The sequence below is a fragment of the Somniosus microcephalus genome, chromosome 7, assembly GCF_052327205.1.
Source record: "Somniosus microcephalus isolate GS21.2 chromosome 7, FLI_Smic_1.0, whole genome shotgun sequence".
In the NCBI taxonomy this organism is placed as follows: Eukaryota; Metazoa; Chordata; class Chondrichthyes; order Squaliformes; family Somniosidae; genus Somniosus; species Somniosus microcephalus.
The window spans coordinates 83,288,943-83,312,479 of record NC_140993.1 but is presented as its reverse complement, the minus strand read 5'-3'; positions in this window follow the sequence as shown (position 1 = coordinate 83,312,479).

Here is a 23,537-nt window from a genome sequence, read left to right as displayed (position 1 = left end):
TTGCCACTGTTCTGCCCACCTGACCAATTTATTGATAGCTTCCTGCAGTCTACAGCTTCCTTCTTCAGTATCAACCACACAGCCGATTTTAGTATTGTGATATCTGAGTAGTAAGGTCTGAAACTGAGATAAGCGAGATCTTAAGCAGAAAACCCAACTGTTTATTACATGGTGTAGCAGAGACATAGCTCTTACAGGCTGCAAGCAAGACACAGTATTTCTACCTGCACGATGCAAGATGGAGGAACCCCTCTGAGTCATACCCATAATGCAACGCCACATTACCATACTAACTGGTGTACCAGGACATTACCTTCAACACTAGTGAATATGATCCCTTAATCTTTGTCTCCATCTGGTGGATAACTTAAACATTACATCCCAGATTACTATATCCCCCCCCTCTTAAGTTTACATTAATTTCTTAACAACATTCTTAAAAAGTCCCCTAAGGAAACTCCTTTAATGATAGTCCATACTGAATGAATCTAGCAGGTCGTTATCAATCTCTCTGGCGGCTTGCGAGTCCTTGGTGAACGTCTTACAGTCAACTCCCTGCTTGGTTGTGGTAGAGCCACCTGCTGCTCCTGAGCAGTACTCAGAGTATCTGACTCTGCTACGATGGTTTCCTCTTGACGAAGGGGTCCAGGTGTAACTGGCTCTGTTTGTGGTGTTGGTACCACCGATGCATTTGGATAACTGGGGGCCAACTTGTCCTCAGACATCTCCTCTGGAACCTCCAGTTCGATTTCCCTTTGTCTGGTCAGTATCTGATCTACATGTCTGCGTACTACCTGACCAGTTCCCACCATGACCGTATATGACACTGGACCAGTCATTGAGTCTATGACGCCAGGAATCCATTTTGGACCATAACTGAAATTCCTGGTAAGGACCACATCTCCTTCTCCAAAACTGCGGCTCTTTGTCCTTCTGTCATGGTTCTCCTTTTGTTTGATTTGTTGGTTTTCCACCTTCCTTTTTAGGTCTGGGTGAACCAGGTCAAGAGTGGAGCGTAGTTGACGTCCTATCAACAGCTCAGCAGGAGAGGGTCCTGTGGTAGATTGAGGTGTTATTCTGTAGCTGAGCAGAACTCGTGTCACCTTGGTTGCCAAACTCCCTTCCGCACTTTTTTTCATCATCTCCTTAAATGTTTGTATGGTTCTCTCCGCAAGTCCATTTGAAGACGGATGATATGGAGCTGAGGTCACGTGCACTATGCCATTGTTTCTCATGAACTCTTTTGTTTCTGTACTCACAAAACACGTGGCATTGTCACTTACTACGATCTCCGGTGGCCCTTGATTACTAAAATTCCTACGCAGGCAGTCTATAGTAACAGTAGATGAAGAAGAATTTACAGGATAAACATCCATCCATTTGGAATGGGCATCAATGGTTATGAGGAACATCTTTCCCATGAATGGACCCGCATAATCTACATGTAATCTTCTCCATGGTTTATCCGGCCACTCCCAGGGGTGGAGAGGAGCCGCTGCTGGTGCCTTCCTGTGTACTTGACAAGTGCTGCATGTCTTGACTAGATTTTCTATCTCCTCATCTAGCTTTGGCCAACACAAGTAACTCCTAGCAAAGGCTTTCATACGTGAAACTCCAGGATGACACTGATGTAGTTGCCCTAGGATAGACTGTCGTGCTGGCTGTGGAATAATCACTCGTGCTCCCTGCAGTGTATGTGCCTTTAAGAGCCCCATGTGTACTATAATGCCGGTAATGGCCACTCGGGCTATATAAGCCTGTATATTGTGTTGTATCAGTTAGTTCCCCTCCAGACTTTGTTTAGTAAACACCTATGAAACCAACTCCTGTCTTCAGTGTCTCTATCAACACACAGACACAACAGTGGTGACGAATTGGAAATGGACTTACCTGCAATTCGGCAGCACCTCAAGGACATCGATTCCTCTGGCGTCCAAAGTTGAAGAAAAATCAAGAAAGAGAAAAAGCTGTGGTTTCACCAGCTAGCCAAGCTGGTGGCAGGTACTGCAATAATCCTTCCTGGGCATCGGGCTGGGGCTCCAGCGGCTGGCTCTACAGCTAGGCCAAGCAGCAAAAGCGGAGGCAAGCAGTAACAGACGGGGAGGGAGCACTCGGGAGACGGCCGGCGCTGCAAGCAGGTCGGCATTCAGACCTAGAGAGAGAGTCCGGCGGGAACGAGTCTCCAACTGTAAATAAATAAATAAAAAGAATGGAAACCGCGGGAAACAGCGTTGTCATCGGCAGCAGCGGCGGGGAAGCGTGGGAAGTGCCATTTTTTCTAGGATGCCTAAGTCTGGCAAAATTGATGCTTTTGATAATGAGATAGAGGATTGGACCACATATGTGGAAAGAGTGGAGGTATATTGCACCGCAAATGGAATAGAAGATGAAAAAAAAGCTTCAGTACTGCTAAATCTAATGGGCGCAAAGGCATACGGGCTGTTACGAAATGTAATCACTCCAGCCAAACCAAAGGACAAGAATTTTAAAGAAATTGTTGATACCCTACAGGAGCACTTAAACCCAACACCGCTGCTGATAGCGGAATGATTCAAATTCTTCAAGAGAAATCAACACAAGAATGAAAGTAACGCTGATTACCTCACCGAATTAAGAAAGCTATCAAAACACTGCCAATTCGGGGCAGGACTAGCAGATTATCTTCGAGACAAATTCGTCTGCGGTCTCTTAAGTGAAGGAACACAGAAAAGGCTGCTTTCTGAAAAAGATTTAACACTGGACAAGACTTTCAGTATGGCTGTATCATACGAAGCAGCCGCAAGAGGAGCTGCAGAGATACAACAAAAGACACAGGACTTTGGCACCCATGAAATGACACAGGGTTTCGAGAGATGTTATCGCTGCGGCAGATCCACCCATGACCAGAGGGACTGCTGGTTCAAGGACAAAGCATGCAGGCAATGCGGAAAGATTGGACACATTGCACGGGTATGCCGATCTGGACAAAAAAAATCCACAGACAGGAAAAAAATAAATAATGAAAAGTACAGAAAGGTACAAATGATGAAGGACAGTAGCTCCGAAGACCAGAAGAGCGATAGCGACTCCGAAAACAAGAGACTAAGCTGTCTCAAATTACATAATATAATTGCCAAAGATGATTACCAGACCATTTGGGTTACCCTCACGATAGCAGGGCCCCAGTTAAAATGGAGCTGGATACAGGATCAGCTCTGACCGTCATAAATCGACGGGATTACGAGCGGCTATTTCCGCATATACCTTTAAAAGATACATCCATTATCTTGAAAACATATACGGGGCAGAAAGTATACCCCAAAGGAAAAATAAGGGTGCCTGTTGTATACAACGGCAAGGAAATACAAAAGTTGTATTTATACATTGTACAAGATGGTGGTCCACCACTGTTGGGACGTGAATGGATCAGGAAAATACATTTAGACTGGCACTCCATTCAGGCACTGACGGTGACCAGTAAGAAAAAAACGATGATGACGTCATACCTGAACGATTAAAAGACATCTTGGCCAACGCCAAAGAAGTGTTTCAAGAGAAACTAGGAACCTTGAAAGGCATCACCGCCTCAATAAAAGTGGAAGATGCAGCAATTCCCAAGTTTTTTAGGCAAGACCGGTGCCATACGCAATTCGTCCAGCAGTCGAGGCAGAGCTGGAGAATTTGGAAAAGGCAGGCGTATTATCCAAAATAGATTGGAGCGAGTGGGCAACACCCATCATTCCAGTCATGAAGAAAACATTGAATAATGATAAATCTGAAGAACAGAGAAAAATTCGCATCTGTGGAGACTTCAAGGTGACTGCAAACCCGGTCCTTCACACAGTACAGTATCCTCTTCCGAGGATAGAAGATATTTTCGCCTCACTATCCGGAGGGAAACGTTTCACCAAAATTGACTTGGCACAGGCATATCTACAGATGGAGGTTGAAGAGGCCTCTAAAAAATATCTCACGATAAATACACACAAAGGTCTGTACCAGTACAATCGACTGGTTTTCGGAGTAGCATCCGCTCCAGCTATCTGGCAAAGAGCTATGGAGCAAGTCCTCCAAGGGATTCCGGGGGCTCAATGCTACCTAGACGACATCCTTGTAACAGGAGAAAACGACAATGAGCACCTTGCCAATTTGGAGCAGGTGCTCACTAGGCTGAGAGAATGGGGCCTACGAGTAAATCGCCCCAAGTGCAAATTTTTCCAAAATCAAATATCATATTGTGGCCACATAATAAATAAGTAAGGGTTGCATAAGTCACCTGAAAAAATTGAAGGGGTCATAAAAGCCCCAGCACCTGAAAATGTTTCACAATTAAGGTCGTTCCTGGGATTAATAAATTACTATCATAAATTTTTACCGAACTTATCAACTCTTCTACACCCTCTTAATGAACTGCTACAAACAGGAGTAATTTGGAAATGGAGCGAAGTCTGTAAACGTGCCTTCCATAAATGCAAAGACTTAATCACGTCCAAAGAAGTTTTGGCTCATTACAACCCATCACTGCCAATCATACTGGCGTGCGATGCATCCCCTTACGGCGTAGGAGCAGTATTATTGCATAAATTCCCTGATGGCTCGGAACGGCCGATAGCTTTTGCATCACGCTCATTGAACTCAGCTGAGCGTAACTATGCCCAAATCGACAGGGAAGCACTCAGCCTGGTATGGGGAGTGAAGAAATTCAACCATTACCTACATGGACAAAAATTTACCTTGTTGACTGACCATCAACCCCATATCTCCATATTCAACCCTAAAAAGGGTGTTTCCATTATGACAGCGCAAAGGCTACAGAGGTGGTCCCTTTTTCTAGGGGCACACCAATACAACATAGAATACAAAGGATCAAAACAGCATGGGAATGCTGGCGGGTTATCGCGCCTAACGTTGCCAACGGTAGAAGAAGCACCTACCGTAGACCCAGTGGAGATTTTCCACTCTACCATAGTCGAATGTCTACCAGTAACAAATTCTGCCATTGAAAGGGAAACTAGAAATGACCCGACTCTCTCACGAGTCTACGATTTAAGAGTGAAGGGATGGCCAGCACATGGCGAACCACTGTTGCCAGCATTCTCGCAAAGAAGAGAACAGCTGTCAGTGTGCCGAGGAACCTTGATGTGTGGATCCAGAGTGGTGATTCCACCCAAACTATAGGATAAAGTTCTAAAGGAGCTTCACGAGGGGCATCTGGGTGGAGTGAAAATGAAGAACCTAGCCAGGGCGTTTGTATGGTGGCCAGGTATCGATGGAGACATCGAAGAAATGACCAAGAGCTGCCTAGGATGCCAGAAGGTCCAAAACGCTCCACCCCAAGCCCCTCTACATCCATGGGAGTGGCCCTCATCTCCCTGGCAAAGGGTACATATCGACTTTGCTGGTCCATTTATGGACTCAATGTTCTTAATCGCGGTTGATGCACACTCTAAGTGGCCGGAGGTAATAAAGATGTCCTCCACCACCACGGAAAAAACCATCACAGTATTAAGGACCATATTTGCTAGGAATGGGCTGCCGGAACAGATCTGTTCTGATAATGGACCACAATTTGTGTCCGAAGAATTCAGGAAGTTCTTAAAAAACAATGGGGTTAAGCACTACACGTCCGCCCCATACCATCCTGCCACCAATGGATTGGCTGAAAGGTTTGTCCAGACCTTCAAGAAGGCCATAAAGGCCATGGGTAATGAAGACATAAAACTTCAGCACAAGGTGGATTACTTCTTGTTCGCATACAGGAATGCAACACATATGGTTACAAACCAAACTCCCGCCATGATGTTCTTCAATAGAAGTCTAAGATGCCGGCTGGATTTGATCAAGCCCAACATCAGAAGGGACGTGGAGAACCGGCAATTTCAAGGCATGAATGAAAGGCCAACTAGAACCTTCCAGATAGGTCAAGAAGTTTTGGCCCGGAACTACCGTACCGAGAAATGGCAGCCTGGAACTATCTGCACACGACTAGGACCGCTGATGTATACCGTGGACATCGGAGAAAGCATAATAAGGCGCCATGCTGACCAAATCATAGAGTCATCCGAAAAGGGACAACCTACACCACAACTCTATACGCCTAACGATGAAGTAGAGATACCCATATCTACCTCCGATCCGGTGATACTGGAACCCGATGAACCCGACACTGGCATTTAAGCCGAATCAGCCTTGCCAAAAGAAACTACTACACCACCAGAAACTACTATACCACCGAGGCGTTATCCGGACCGAGTCAGGAAGCCTCCAGAGAGACTGACTTATAATTAATTAACTGCAGCAATGTGTAGATTATTTTTCTTGTAACATGTAATTAATAATTACTTAAAATATTATGTACTGGTTGGCTAAACGGGGAGGAATTGTAGTGTATGTGCCTTTAAGAGCCCCATGTGTACTGTAATGCCGGTAATGGCCACTCGGGCTATATAAGCCTGTATATTGTGTTGTATCAGTTAGTTCCCCTCCAGACTTTGTTTAGTAAACACCTATGAAACCAACTCCTGTCTTCAGTGTCTCTATCAACACACAGACACAACACTCCCCACAACACGCAACCATCCTGCACACTCAGATCTGTCTTCCTGACACTGTAAGGTGTGAAATCAGTCCCTTCCGGATGCTGTGGCCAACCCCTCATCACATATTCTCGGACTCTAGACAGTACTGGATCTTTACCAGTCCAGGTCCTTACTTGTTCTGCGGTCACAATTGCCGTGTCCGTGTCCTCCAACATCAACACTCTGTCCTCTGGAGCTGCACGGATAGGTGTACCTGGCAGTGGAAGACAGCTCAAGGCATCTGCGTTCCCATGGTACTTGCCCGCCTTGTAAATGATGACATACTCCTATGCCCTTAACGTCACTGCCCACCTCTGGATCCGGGGTGACACCATCTGTGGTACTGCTTTCATTTCATTAAAAAGAGATAGAAGAGGTTTATGATCGGTGCATATGGTGAATTTCCTGCCATATATGTACTTGTGAAACCTCTGTAACCCAAACATTGCTGCTAATCCCTCTTTATCTAACTGGGAATAGTTTTTTCCGCTGGTGTCAGAGTTTGAGACATAAACCCTATTGGTCTTTCTGTGCCATCTTCCAAGCTGTGTGAAAGAACCACCCCCACCCCGTAAGGTGAAGCATCACAAGAGAGAATGATGTCTTTCTCTGCATTGTAGTGAACCAGCACATCCGAGGACAGCATCAGTTTCTTGGACTGTTCAAATGAAACCCTCTGTTCCTCTTCCCACTGCCACTGTGTCTCCTTACGCAGAAGTTTGTGAAAAGGTGCTAACACTGTTGCCAAGTTTGGTAAAAATCTGTTATAATAGTTTAGCAGTCCCAGGTAAGCTTTTAACTCAGTCACATTGGTAGGAGCTGGACCTCCTGCAGTGCTTGTACCTTCTCCTTGATTGGATGGAGCCCGGTGGCATCCACTCTGTGTCCCAGGAACACGGCCTCATTCCCCAGGAAAGTGCATTTACTCCTCTTGAGCCGTAACCCAGCCTTATCCAATCTTTGTAGTACCTCTCTCAGAGTGCTCAGATGCTCCTGGCCGGTTCTTCCCATCACCAGAATGTCATCCAGATAGATTGAAACATGTGGGATCCCTTGCAGTACACCCTCGATAGTCCTGACTAGATGAGACACCAAATGGTAAGCGGTTATAGGTAAACAAACCCTTGTGTGTATTTATGGTTACATACTTCTTGCATTCCTCATCTAGTGTAATCTGCAAGTATGCATGACTCATATCCAGCTTCGTGAATTTCTTCCCTCCAGCCAGGTTTGCAAAGAGATCCTCTGTTTTAGGAATAAGATACTGTTCCAGTTTAGACACCCTATTTGCTGTCAATTTATAATCTCCACAGAGTCTTACCGAATTGTCCAGTTTTAAAACAGGTACAATGGGAGCTGCCCATTCTGAACATTTCACGGGTTCCAGAATGTTCTCTCTCAAAAGACGGTCAAGCTCAGCCTCTACCTTTGGTTTCATGGCATACGGCACAGGTCGTTGTTTAAAAAACCTTGGCAGTGCCTCCTTGTCTACATAAATCTTAGCTGGGGGGCCATTAAATGTGCCAAGTTCTTCCTTGAACACGTTCTCATGTTCAATCAACACTTCTTGCAAAGACAACTGTTTGCCTCCCTCTATTTGATTTATTGCTCCCCAATCTAATTTAAATTCTTGTATCCAGCCCTGACCTAACAAGTTTGGTCCAGAACCCGATACTACAACTACAGGTAGCTGTTCCACGGTGTCTCTGTGTTGCACAGTTACAGTAGCTGTACCCAATGTCGCCACTCATTCCCTGGTATATGTTTTAAGCTGCATAGAGCAAGACTTTAACTCTGGAACTTTTGCACGATTCCACAATTTTGTGTACTCCTCCCTGTTCATTATGGTTACGCCGCATCCTGTATCCACTTCAAAGTTGACCTTAGAGTCATTTATTGTCAGTTGCAAAGTGATAGGATCCACTTTTGGAATGTTCTCTACCATACTATGCATTATGAACATATCGTCTTCTTTCTCAGCTTCTCCGCTGATGTGATGTGCTCCCTGTTTTTTCACTTCTCTTCCTAGGTTTTGCTTTCCTCCTCCTTTTGGTTTGTATTCCTCCACGGTTGCTTTTGCCCTGCATGCACGTTTTATATGTCCTTTTTTCCCACACTTGTGGCACTTTTCCTCCAGAAACCTGCATTCCCATGCCAGGTGATCGCCATTGCATCTATAACATGCCTTTACATGCTCATGTTGTGGTTTCTGACACAACTTTAACTTGTGCACATTAACCTGACCTCCAACTTGCTTTGTCGTAGCCCAGTCTGAACCTTGTATTTCTTTTACATCTCGGTTCACTGTCTCTATGGCTTGAGCAAGTTCCAGTGCTTTTTCATACGTAAGCCCAGTCTTGGACAATAATCTCCTCTGCATTCGATTATCCATTATCCCACAAACCAGCCTGTCTCTCAGCATGTCTTTCAGGTTGTTCCCGTAATTGCAATCATGTGCCAATTTTCTCAACACCGCTACATAATCCAATACAGTCTCTCCTGGTTTCCTGTTCCGTGAATTAAATTTGAAATGCTGTACAATCTCACTCGGTCTGGGATTGAAATGATCCTTCAGCAAGGCCACTAAGTTAGCAAATGTAATAGCTCTCCTTTTCCTGACATCATCTATATCATTTGCTTCAAAGAAATGCATCAGCACCTCGCAGTACTCATCCCAGGTCTGAGTCTGAACATCAAAAGCAGACATCTCTCCTACCATAGCAGCCATGATCGGTAGTTCAGCGCTCTTTTTTGTTTCTTCTTCAAGATGTGATCTGTTGATCCTCGTAGCCAATATGTGATATCCGAGTGGTAAGGTCCAAAACTGAGATAAGCGAAATCTTAAGCAGAAAACCCAACTGTTTATTACACGGTGTAGCAGAGAGACATAGCTCTTACAGGCTGCAAGCAAGACACAGTATTTCTACCTGCATGATGCAAGATGGAGGAACCCCTCTGAGTCATACCCATAATGCAATGCCACATTACCATACTAACTGGTGTACCAGGACATTACCTTAAACACTAGTGAATATGATCCCTTAATCTTTGGCTCCTTCTGGTGGATAACTTAAACATTACATCCCAGATTACTATAAGTATCATCTGCAAACTTCTTAATCATACCCCCTATATTCAAGTCTAGATCGTTGATATATACCACAAAAAGCAAGGGACCTAGTACTGAGCCCTGTGGAACCCCACTGGAAACAGCCTTCCAGTCACAAAAACACCCATCAACCATTACCCTCTGCTTCCTGTCTCTGAGCCAGTTTTGAATCCAACTTGACACTTTGCCCTGGATCCCATGGGCTTTTAACTTCGTGACCAGTCTGCCATGTGGAACCTTATCAAAAGCCTTGCTAAAGTCCATATGCACTACATCAAACGCACTAGCCTCATCTACCCTCCTCGTTACCTCCTCAAAAAATTCAATCAACTTTGTCAGACACAACCTTCCCTTAACAAATCCATTCTGACTATCCTTGATTAATCCGTGTCTTTCTAATTGAAGATTTATCCTGTCCTTCAGAATTCTTTCCAATAATTTTCCCACCACCGAGGTTAGGCTGACTCGGTCTATCTTTTTCTCCCTTTTTAAACAAGGATACCACATTAGCAGTCCTCCAGTCCTCATGCACCACACCTGAAACCAGAAAGGTTTGAAAAATGATGGTCAGGGCCTCTGCAATTTCCTCTAAAGGCATGTCCAACTCATGCCTTTACTCCCCCACAGGACCATCGAGAGCATCCCTCCCCACTGTCCAGGAGGAAGAGCCAGAAGACTCCTCAGAGGAAGCTGCAACCTCTGAGGGCACAGCATCAGCAGAATTAAGTGCACCCAGCACCAGATACACACACCTCGGTGGGGCCTTCGCGAGATAGAGTAGTGTTGCCACCTGGTGTTTCACAGCTCACAAGTGAGCATCAGTAGATGGTGGAGACAAGGACAGCAGTGGAGAGTCCTCGTCAGATGCCGCAGGGCACTACTAGCTCTGCTCTGCTGCATGTGGACCCTGTGCCTCTGGGGCCATCCAGAAATAGAGCGGTGCTGGAACTCCAGGAACAATCACAGGAGTCTCTGGCAGGTTTTGCATCCAGGGTTACTGCGAGTGTGGAGACGATGGAGGAGTCCATCTCTAACTTGAGCAGTGCCTTTGTGGAGACTATGGCATGTGAACGCACCACCACGGAAAGGATGGCTACCTCAGTGGAAAGGATGTTATGGTCATGGAGGAAATAAGTCGCCAGAGTCAGGAAAACATGGTGAATGTTCAGAATAGAATGGCATCTCTGGAGGAGCGATGGGAAACTATTGAGCAGAGAGACCAGAGCTTCATGGACATCCTTTTGAGGAGGACTGCCAGTGCAGATACGGGTCCTCATGGCCCCCCTGATGTGCAGCAAGGTGATGCCCAGCCACTTGCCAGCACTGAAGTGCGGCTGACCCACGAGAGGGATGTTGGTGACACCCAACAAGGAAGTGTGGGCTCCTCTCCAAGTGCTCACACTTCCATGCCACTGCGGAGCCCTCAGTCAGAGCCCCACCAGAGTCCTCAGCCCCTGCACAGCCACAGGAGGAGCAGACTGTTGCCGAGCCCTCCCAGGCTCGCAAACCCAAAGGACGCCCGCCAAAGGTGTTGAAGCAGGAGCAGCATGAAAGTGAGCAAGGTGCCTCCACATCTGCTGCAGCCACAGGGGAAGCACCATGTCGAAGCACATGTAAGAGAAAGATTAAGCACCTATAGTCACAAGGGTAGTCACTTGGGTGTTTTGATGTAATATATCAAGGGGTATGGGGAGAGAGCGGGAATATGGTATTGAGATAGAGGATCAGCCATGATCATATTGAATGGCGGAGCAGGCTCGAAGGGCCGAATGGCCTACTCCTGCTCCTATTTTTCTATGTTTCTACATATTTAATGTAATCATCACCATTTCAATTGCAATAAAGAAATGGGATGGCAAACATTCAAAGAGTTGGCCTATGTGTGCCTAGAAATGGAAGTGTCACAGTGAGGTGCCAGGGTGCCTTTCATCTGTAATAATGGTTGTACTGGCCGCGCTAGACGTGCTCCTATCTAGTTATCCAGCAAGTTAAACACTTATTCAAAATAATTCTTCGTGAAGCCGTTTGCTGTTTGAAGCCTTTACTTGAACAATTTTTGTGAAACTGTAAACAAAGATAAAGTATGTTTTGTGCATAAACTGAGTACTATACATTCGATATTACATAAGATATAACATATTTACAACAGTAGAATAAACTAATTGTATAACTAACTAACATTTGGACTCACTTCTGTAACTATCAAATATTAACCTTTTATAAACATATTATTGTCAAAATACTACTCTGACAACGTTGCTATTATGCTAACAAACAAAGATACTCACAGATATTGCGTTTGGCCTAACATATGAAATCAGATTACATTGGATTGTGAATCCCTTATGGAATCCTCCATTACTGCCAGGTTCTTCCTGGAATTCTACTTCCTGGGATTCTACTTCCTGGGTTACACAGGAAGAAAGGTACGAATGTCAAATGACCTCTCACAGGAAGAAAGGAACAAAGGTCAAATGACCTCTCACAGGAAGAAAGGAACAAAGGTCAAATGACCTCACACAGGAAGAAAGGAACAAAGGTCAAATGACCTCTGTTTCATACAAACACACTGCTAACACAATAACCACCACCAGAGGGTGCTACTGCATGTAAAAATGCCCGGAATGTCACTGCAATATGATAGCTACCACCAGAGGGTCCTATCTGCATGTAAAATGTCCATAATGTCCACATAATGTCCAGAACACTCCCCGTCTGGTGTCATTAACGACTCCACATAGTCCAAACTCTACTTGTCACTGGAGTCCTCTGGCGACAAAAGAAGAACCACCTCAGAGACGGTCCGTCGGTGTCTGTGATAGGATGCAGCTTCATTAGACTGCTGTGAGGGGGTAGGTTGCGTTCTGCTACGCACAGTTCGAATCTGGGTATGGTGAGGTCTGGCTGGGGCGCCAACTTGCCTCTATCAAAGACGAAGCCGATTTTGCTTTGTCTTTCTTGAGTGGTGACCTTCAGATAAGCCACACTTGCAATCGCCTTAGCGGATGCATCTGCAAAGACGTAAAGCACTTTGAATTCGGCATTTAAGGGAGAGAAAGACGAATAGCAGCGAGGTATTCGGATCCACTGTAGGTCTTGGAGTGAGTCTCTCCATCTGTCCCACTCTGCTTGCAGCTCTTCAGGGAGGGGTGAATCCCACTCTTCAGCGCGTATGGAGAGTTCCCTGAGGAGCAGCCTGCCTTGTATGGTGACAGGGGCTAAGAAGCCGAGAGGGTCGTATAGGCTGTTGACTGTAGAGAGCACTCCTCTACGTGTGAAGGGTTTCTTGACGTCTAAGACTTGGAACGTGAACGTGTCTGTTGCTATGTTCCACGACACCCCTAGGTTACGCTGTAAGGGGAGGTCATCAGTGAAGAGGTCCAGGTCCTTGACGTCCTTAGCACGATCTTCAGGGGGGAATGCCTCCATCACTGCTGGTCTGTTAGAGGCTATCTTATGCAGCCTGAGGTTGGATAGTGCAAGTAGTTCCTGGGCTCGTCCGAGGGTACTGATGGCCTCTGCTTTGGTCGGGAATGACTTCAGTGTGTTGTCGACATAGAACTCTCGTTCGATGGACCCTCTCACATCACTGCCAAAGTTGTCGTCTTCCTTGGCGGCCCTCCTTAGTCAGTATATGGCGACAGCAGGGGATGGGCTATTCCCAAAGACATGGGCACGCATTCTGTAGTTCACAATGTCTCTGTTGGGGTCATTGTCCCAATACCACAGGAAGCGGAGGAAGTCTCTGTGGTCTTCTCTCACCACAAAGCAATGAAACATGTGCTGGATACCGGCAGTGATGGCGACGGGCTCTTTCCTGAATCTCATGAGTACTCCCAAGAGGCTGTTGTTAAGATCGGGCCCTGTGAGGAGTACGTTGTTGAGAGAGACTCCCTGATATGGTGCACTGGAGTCAAACACCACGCGGATCTGTTCCGGCTTTTTGGGGTGATAGACTCCGAAGGAAGGGAGGTACCAACACTCTTGGCCTTCCTGGAGTGGAGGAGTTATCTCTGCATGATCGTTGACAAGCATTTTCTTGACAAATTCTAGGAAGTGTGCTTTCATCTTTTCAGATTCCTGGCGACGTCCTACAGGGTACACATTAGCGAGGCATATCTTGGAGCATGCTCTTGCACTCACTCCTTCTCCGCACACCTCGGTGCACCTGGGTGTAATCTCCGGACCGGCAGCTCCCTCTCTCTCCCCGCCGTGCTCTTAAGCGGGAGGAGGCGACTCTGACTCCCAAGGAGCTGGGCCTGGGTGTAGTGCTGAAACGTGCCGATCCCTTTCGCCTTCTGTGCATTTTGCATCTACCTTGCAGTTCTTGGCGAGATGGCTCGTGGAAGAGCAGCACTTGAAACATATAGAGTTCTCTTTAAGATATTGTTTCCGATCTTCCAGGGACATCTCCCTGAAGCCTCTGCACTTCTTTAAAGGATGGAGCTTGTTGTGGATAGGGCATTGTTTGCTCATATCCTCAGGTTTCTTCTGAATCTTTGTGTGCTCAGTTGAGGACACTTGCATTTTGTGGACAGATATTGGTGTCCTTCCATGTCTGTCGAACTTGTCTCTTCTGGCAAGTGCTGGGTGGGAGGAGAAGAAGTTGAAGCTGGGGTCGTTCCTGGCTTTGGCTTCTTTATGGATGAATTTAACGAACGCAGAGAATGGTGGGAATGCCACGTTGTGCTTTAGCTTGAACTTTGATCCAAACGTTATCCACTTCTCCTGCAGGTTAAATGGAAGCTTCTCAATGATGGGACTTACCCCTCTGGAAGTGTCTAAGTACGATAGACCGGGTAGGTAGCCGTCCTGCTTTGCGACTTCGAGTTCCGACAGCAGATCTCCAAGGTCGCGGAACTTCTGGGGTTCCTTACTCGTCAACCTCGGAAAGTTCTCCAACCTGTCAAAGAGAGCCCTTTCAATGGCTTCGGGCGAGCCGTAGCTTTCTTCCAGCCTCGCCCAAGCCTTCTTCAACCCCTCTGGCAGCTGTCCCACATTGGCCGCTTTTATCCTGCAGGCCTGTCCGGCGGACTCTGGGCCGAGCCATTTGATAAGGAGGCCGAGCTCTTCTCCTGCCGACAGGTCTAAGCTCGATATGGCATCGTGGAAGCAGGACTTCCAAGCCCGATAATTCTCCGGCCTGTCATCAAACTTGATTAACCCCGAAGTCACCAGCTGGGTGTGTGCAAGGTATTTGGCAAGGTCGTGGGTGCTGGGACCTGTGCCAGGGTTGCCTTGGCTAGGGGCTCTGTTGGGGGTCTCAAGGAACTGAGAGGGGATTTGCCTCTGACTTTCTCTATTCGGCGTCCTATTCCTCTGCACCGTGTCTTCCGTTCTGCTGGGGGAGACTCTGCGGCTTGAGGCACGCCGTCTGCTTTGACCTTGGTTGGCAACTTGTGGCATGTTATACGAAGTGCTTGCGTCTGTAGAGATGTGCGGGCCTCCATCCCTTTCTCCTGTAAACTGTATGTCAGCATGGTCGCTCACGTAATCTATGGTGCGCTGTCGTGGACTCTGCCATGAAACGGGAATTAAAGGTTTGTAAGCTGTCTCGGGAACAGCTCCCTCCAAAATTGCCTCGAATACTTGTGTCTCAGCTAGTACAGCATCTATCTCTTTTTGTTGCTGCAGAGCATCTAATGTGGCTTGGAGACAGGCCTGTTCAGCTTGTCGTTCAACCTGGTGACGGGCCAGGTCAGCTTGGTGTCGGGCCTGTTCAGCCTGGAGTTCAGCTTGGAGACGGGCCTGTCTTACTTTTATTTCTATTTCACTGTCCGCATGCGCAGCTCTGGCTTGAGCTGCTACTAGCTTAGCCCGTGCTTTGGCGATGGCTATGCTTACTCTAGAACCACCCGATGACCGTGAATCAACTTGCGATCTGTAGTAACCGGAGCTTATAGACCAACTGTCACGTTCTTCAGTTTCGTCTGCCTGTTTAAGGTCTTCTACTTGCTGCAAAGCATTTTTGTTATTATCTTCTGACATGTTGATGTGAGGTAGGTGTGGTCTACGAGGTGAAGACTCACTCTGAGTTCCTGTGGCTCCGCTCTTCACAGCTAGCCGTATTGCTATCTTTTCACTGATATCTTTTCACTGTACTGGCCGCGCTAGATGTGCTCCTATCTAGTTATCCAGCAAGTTAAACACTTATTCAAAATTATTCTTCGTGAAGCCGTTTGCTGTTTGAAGCCTTTACTTGAACAATTTTTGTGAAACTGTAAACAAAGATAAAGTATGTTTTGTACATAAACTGAGTACTATACATTCAATATTACATAAGATATAACATATTTACAACAGTAGAATAGACTAATTGTATAACTAACTAACATTTGGACTCACTTCTGTAACTATCAAATATTAACCCTGCTATTATGCTAACAAACAAAGATACTCACAGATATTGCGCTTGGCCTAACATATGAAATCAGATTACATTGGATTGTGAATCCCTTATGGAATCCTCCATTACTGCCAGGTTCTTCCTGGAATTCTACTTCCTGGGATTCTACTTCCTGGGTTACACAGGAAGAAAGGTACGAATGTCAAATGACCTCACACAGGAAGAAAAGAACAAAGGTCAAATGACCTCTGTTTCATACAAACACACTGCTAACACAATAACCACCACCAGCGGGTGCTACTGCATGTAAAAATGCCCAGAATGTCACTGCAATACGATAGCTGCCACCAGAGGGTGCTATCTGCATGTAAAATGTCCATAATGTCCACATAATGTCCAGAACAATGGTGGTGAGTGTGATAGGAACCCATAGTTTCTAGTACATTGTGTATGGTGTGTTAAGAAGGTGCCAGCCACATGTGTTTACTTTGTCAACTTAAGCGAATCTGGCATGGATTAGTGCATCCCTTGCATCATGGGCTGGGTGCTCGCGTGCTGCTGGAACTGGCGCATCTGCCTCTGCAAGGTCTTCCTCATCTGAGGAGGCTATGAGCTGAGCCACTTGTTCCTCAGGCAGCTGGAAGCCACGATGCTGTGCGATGTTGTGCAGCGCACATCAGACCATGATGATTCTGGAGACCCTGGCTGGTGAGCACTGTAGGGCTTCACCTGATCTGTCAAGGCATCTGAATTGCATTTTGAGCAAGTCGATGGTTTGCTCGATGATGGCTCTGGTGGAAATGTGGCTGGCATTGTAGCGCTCCTCGGCTTCATTTGATGGCCTCCTCAATGCTGTCATTAGCCACGTCTTCAGGGGGATAGCTCTTGTCTCAAAGTAGCCATCCGGAAAGTTGGGTTGGCGGATTGAAGAGCGAAGGCACAATAGACTGCCGCAGAATGAACGAGTCATGGCAACTGCCAGGGAACTTGGTGCACACATGCATAATGTTCTTCTTGTGGTTACACACCAGCTGGACGTTAAGGGAGTGGAAGCCCTTGCGGTTGTCAAATACAGCTGGATTGTGATGGGGTGCCCTAATGGCCACATGTGTGCAGTCTGCAATGCCCTGCACCCTTGGCAAGTCTGCCACCTTTGCAAAGCCAACTGCACGCACGGATACACTTGCTTCATCCATGGAGAAGTGAATGTAATTGTGCGCCTTTGCAAAGAGGCCATCGGTAACCTGCGTGATGCAAGTGTGTGCGGCCAACTGGAAGATGCCGCAGATGTCTGCTGATGATCCCTGGAAGGACCCGAAAGCAACAAAATTGAGGGCAGTGGTGACTTTGACAGCCACTGCTAAGGGGTGTCCACCTGCTCCTCTGGGCTCCAGGTGTTGGTGCAGCATTTTCAGATGTCAGCGACTACCTCTCGCGAAAGTCTCAGCCTCCTTTGGCACTGCTGCTCAGTCAAGTTGAGGAAGCTCATCCTTGGCCTGTAAACCCTGTGTTGGGGTGTATCTCCTGTGGCGCGGTGCAGCCCTGTGCTGACGCCCTCTGCCCTGTGCAGCATCAGGTGGGTGAGGAGAAGGTTGGCGCTCCTGTTGTTGCTGCTGCTGTTGTGCCTGGTTCTGCTGCTGCCGCGACTGCTCTTCCTCCAATTCTGAGGACCAGGATGACAGGGTTCCCGTTCTGCTGGTATATATCTCAGTTGAGGAATAGAAGTTATACGCACTCAGTCAATGTGGGAAGAGGGTTTTCCCAGGAGGTCACAGTGGATATGGATCTCAGCTTCACCACTTACAAGCTCAATAGACATGCAAAAAGTGTTCCAACACCTGAAAAACAAAGTTCTGTCATTTACAAGTGAGCCACGTTAGAGCTCCATTTTATGCTGGAACTGTAGCTGTCAAGAAGTCAGGCACTTGCTGAACCCGGCACAATCAGTTGGTGTGGTTTGCGAACGATGTGGAACATACTGAAAATTTACAACAATTGAAATACCCTGTTAAAATCAGCTTATCCAGGCAGTTAACAAGCTGTTAACTGTCTTAAGGGCCTCTCCTGTCGCTTGGTGGCGGGACCGATCAGGACTCCCAGAGCCAGCACTTGGTAAAGTAACGTGGAGGCGGGTTGATGGTGGGATCGCAACCCGCCATCAATCAAAAAGATTTTAACCTCTGACCCGCCTCCAAACCCACCCTCTGAGTGCCGATAAAATTGTGGCCGTTAACTCTGTTTCTCTCTCGACAGATGTTGCCTGACCTGCTGTGTATTTCCAGCATTTTCTGTTTTTATTTCAGATTTCCAGCATCTGCAGTATTTTGCTTTTGTTTTTCCCTTCATACCCTTGACTAACAAAAAATCTATCAATCTCAGTTTTGACATTTTCAATTGACTCAAAAGGCACAACAGCTTCTTGCGGAGAGAGTTCCAGATTTCCACTATCCTTTGTGTGAAGGGCAGCACGGTGGCATAGTGGTTAGCACTGTTGCCTCACAGCACCAGGGACCCGGGTTCAAATCCGGCCTCGGGTGACTTTCTGTGTGGAGTTTGCACATTCTCCCCGTGTTTGCGTGGGTTTCCTCTGGGTGCTCCGGTTTCCTCCCACAGTCCAAAGATGTGTGGGTTAGGTTGATTGGCCATGATAAAAATTGGCCCTTAGTGTTAGGGGGGATTAAATACGTGGGGTTACAGGGATAGGGCTTGGGTGGGATGGCTGTCGGTTTAGGGACCGGGTGCTAGGGTTTGGATGATCAGCCATGATCTCGTTGAATGGTGGAGCAGGCTCGAAGGGCCGAATGGCCTACTCCTGCTCCTATCTTCTATGTTTCTATGTTTCTCTGAATGGCCTAACTCTAATTTCAAGTTTATGCCCACTTGTTCTGGGAGGAGTATAGGATTGTTGCCTTTGCATTGAAAGGATAATTACTAGTCCTAGCCCCTTTTGGGCTACCCCGATCAGGTGTATTCCCCAGACGTTCACCTTCAACTAAAGTTAGAGGTAGCCGAATCCTAAAGACGCTTAATTGGGTCTAAAGGTTCAGACTATCTCTCCCTAAAGGAAAGGAACGACCTGAAGATGTTACCGTCCTCCAGATAGCACTTTAAATAAGTTTAGCTAGACTGTAACATTCCGGATATTATGAGGGTCCGGAAAACTCCTCCAGAATTTTGCAACTCCTCACCAAAGAGTGTACAGAGATTGAGTTCACAAGTTTGACACAGAAGTACTATGTGAGACAATCCTAAAAAAATATAGATTTATTAAAGAACCGACATGTAATTACAGTTGGTGATTCAGTCGCAACATTAACAGTTCCAAATACATAAAGCTTACAATTCCTATCAGAGATCCTTATTCTCAAATCTTAACTTTTTTACATTTTTAAATTTCTTAGTCTATTCCAGGATATCCACCAAAATCAAATATAAGTACCTTTTTGATCCCCGAGATACAAAGAGTTGAAGACTTGCAGAACTTGCCTCTAAAGCCTAAGAATCGCTTTGCCCCTTCAAGCGAATCTGTCTTCCCATTTGAAAGTCCAATTTTTATACCCTTTCTCAGTGATATATCCTTTGAAGTTTTCTGCTGACGTAAGCTAATTATCTCTAGTCATTTTTCTGTTGACCCCTGCTATTCTTACAGTTAGATCAACTTGTAGCAAGCAGACTTGTGTCTCTTGTGCAGGCGTCTCAAGCTTAACACAAAAACAATATAACAGCAGGCATCTATTTGATGTCATTCTTACGAAGGTCTTCTGTTTGTATCTTTTGCATTAAGAACACCTCAACCGGTTGCACCATTGTCTTTTTAGTTACCTCAGTTGGTTGCAACACATAGTCGTCTCTCCGTGTTTCATTTGATGTTACTTTTATGAAGGCATATGTTTCTTTAATTTTATGTGATTCTTTCCAAAGTGTTGGTTTAAACACTTAAACAGGCTATTCCATTGCGCTTTTACCAAGGCTTCAGTCCTCCTGGAACCTCAAACCTTCTACTTCAATAAGTGGAGGTGGGCTTGAAGGCGTGCGGGGGGTTAAAATCGCAAAAACTGGCGGGCGGGATGCCCCCGCCTAGTTCCCGACTCCGAGCAATTTTAACTCAGTCGTGTCTAATGGTCCCGACTCCGTCCCGCATCCAACAGGCGGGACTGATCGTTAAGGCCCTTAACAACCACTAAATGGCCTTTATAATCCTATTTTGAAAGGCCCTTGCAAATTTAACCCTTTTCCCACATGAACCACACCTGGTGGGAAACATGAATGTGAAACCTGGTGTGAGCACTATTGGATTGCTGACTATCAACTGCAGGTCAACCATTAAAGAGGAGATTTGATCAGCCATGGTTTGCAGGTGGCAGGACTTAGTGGTCTCAGGTCTGGGGCAACTTTTAGAAGGCTTAACCACACCTGTGGAAGGTTGGAGCCTCACACGCATCTCCAGTGTGACCTCCTGGGAAACCCCTCTCGCCACCTTCACTTAGCGCTTCCTCAACGGAGGCATACACCAGAAGCATGGGAGCCATTTATTTCCTTCCCATCTGGGCATTAGAGGAGCTCGAGCACCAGCCGCGGCAGCAGCAGAACCAGGAACAACAGCAGCACCAGCAACAGCAGCAGCAGCAGGAGCGCCAGGCTGCTGCTCACCCACCTGAAGCTGCACAGGCCAGAAGGGGCCAGCGCCTGGAAGTGGCTAGAGAGCATGCACATCAGGGGGGCCATGGGGACCCGTATCTGCAAAGGCAGTCCTACTCAGAAGGACTTCCATGAAGGTCTGGTTTCTCTGTTCAATAGATGCCCATCGCTCCTCAAGAGATGTCATTCTATTCTGAACAATGAACCCCATGTTTTCCATACCCTGGTGACTAAGCTCCCCCATGGCCGTAGCCATCCTCTCCTCTACCGTAGCCATCCTCTCCTCTACGGTAGCCATCCTTTCCACGGAGGTAGCCATCCTTTCCGTGGTGATGCGTTCATGCGCCAATGGCTCCACAAAGGCTCTGGTCATGTTCGCTATGGACTCCTCCATTCACTCCACACTTGCAGCGACCCTAGAGACAAAACCTGCCAGAGACTCCTGCATCTGTGCCTGGAGTTCCATCACCGTTGATCTCATGGCTGGACCCAGAGGCAGAGGGTCGACATGCTGCTGAGCCGAGCTGGCAGAGTCCTGCATCCTCTGACTAGGACTCTCCACTGCTGTTCCTGTCTCCACAATCTGCTGATGCTCACTTGTGAGCTGTGATACACCAGGTGACAACACTACTCTATGTCCCGAAGGTCCCACCAAGGTGTGAGTGTCTGTGCTGGTGCTGGGTGCGCAGATTTCTGGTGACGCTGCACCCTCAGAGGTTGCAGCTTCCTCTGAGGAGTCCGGCTGCTCAGCCTCTTCTTCCTGGCTAGGGGGGATGGATGCTTGTGATGGTCCTGTGGGGGAGTAAAGGAAAGAGTCAGAGATGTGATGCCAAGGCTACATGCACATTGCTTTTTGCAGATGCTCATAAGTCCATCTGTTGGAGCTTCACAATCATTATCAGCGACTCATACAATGTCAAAGAAAGAGATGGGAAACTTTTCTGTCACCAGCTTGCTGTGTTGCACCTGTCTGTCTGTCCCCCACGTGCGCATCATCCTCGATTCCCACTATTTCGAGTACTGCCTCCTCCCAGGGGGTCAGGTGGACAATTGAGGCTGTCCCTCCTCCTGTCCTGGCTTGCTCTCTTTTGTTGTGAGCTCTCTTTTCCTGCAATGAGGGAGACAAGTGGAGTTTGAGTGAGAATGAAGGAGTGAGTGTAGAGAATCCATAGCATAGATGCTTAGAAGGAGACAAAGATGGAGTGAGGTGGCAAGACCAAGGGACCTCCCTGTGTGTTGTCAGTTGTTTTCATAGCATCACAGTGATAGGGAGTGTGAGGACTGCATAGTCGAAGAGTTATGTGAATGTGAGCATAGAGAGAGGGGGGATGGGTAAGGGTGCATGGATGTCAGTGTCAAGTGGGATGTGGAGGAAGAGATTGCTAAAGCTGAGTGCTGGTGAAGAAAGGCAATGGGGATCAGATTGAGTGTGATGGAAAATTCATACTCACTTTTCCAGTGCGCTGAAGGTCATGAAATATTTTCCGGCACTGAATCCAGGTTCGTCGTGTGACTCCTAAGGAGTTGACCTCCTCAGCCATCTGCAACCATACTGCCTTAGTCTGCTTGGGAGGCCTCTTCCTCCCTGAGGAAGGGAAGAGCACCTCCCTGTTAGCCCTAGCCCCATCCACCAATGCCTGCAGGGCCACCTTGTCGAAGCGACGAGCTAATCTGGGCCTGCCGCTTGTCATGTTTCCTGCACATCCCTCTCACACCAAACGGAGAAAGCTTGGCGGCCTGCAGAAGAAGCAAGGCTTGCTGGAGACCTTAAATGCAGCAGCAATGATGATGTCATCGGAGGCGACTTTCAGTCAGGAAAACCCCATTTGCCATGGGTTCCCACACGTTGGAAATGAATTGGACAATTAAATTTAAATTGCATCAATCTCCCACATCCATTTAGATTCGGGTGGTGTGGTGAAATAAGTCTTATAAGTATATATCTTATTCTACCTGTGTATAGTTTCCTATTGTAATCTATTGTAATCCTGCTGTTTTCTTGGTTGGCCAGGAATGCTGATGTACTGTATACCACTCTGCTGTGCCATTGATTGTCCTGATACTGTTACTTCGCCCCTGGCTCCGCCTCCTAGTAGTTCTGAGAAGCTGGTCAGCAGGCTAACATGTGTGTTCTGTTCTGTCCAGTTCTAAGCTAATAAAAGCCAACTGTTTGAGTTATAACTACCAGTCTCTGTAGTTATTTAAGGTATATCAATTTTATTAGCTTACTACTTCCAGGGATGGACAGACTCCTGAAGCCGGAGCATCTAGACAGTGATCCACATTCGGCGGACGTATCGAAGAAATTCGCACATTGGCTCCGGTGTTTCGAAAATTTCATTGCATCGCTCGATGATGAGGCCAACAAACTGGGCCTACTGACTAACCTAGTAAGTCATCGGACCTACTCGCTAATCGAGGATGCTCCTACCTACGAGGATGCACTCGCGACTCTCAAGGCCCAATACCTGAAGCCTGTTAACGAGGTGTATGCCAGGCATCTCTTGGCTACCCGCAGGCAACTACCGGAGGAATCGCTGGATGATTTTCTACAGAATCTAAAGGCCCTGGCGAAGGACTGCAACTACAAGGCCGTGACGGCCATTTTGTACCAGGAAGAAGCGGTTCGCGATTCATTTATATCGGGCCTTCGATCGAATTACATTAGGCAGAGGTTGCTTGAAAAGGACACTCTGGATCTAAAGACGGCCGTGGCTACAGCTCGATCGCTGGATGTGGCGCAGAAGAACTCCGAGACCTATGCGTCAGGCCATGCGGCCCTCTCAGCCTCGTGTGCGCCGAGCGAGGAGGCGCCATCCTCTCCGCCTGGGCCTCGGACCAGCCCTACACCACAGGAGTCTCCACCCAGCCCCACCACTGCAGCGAT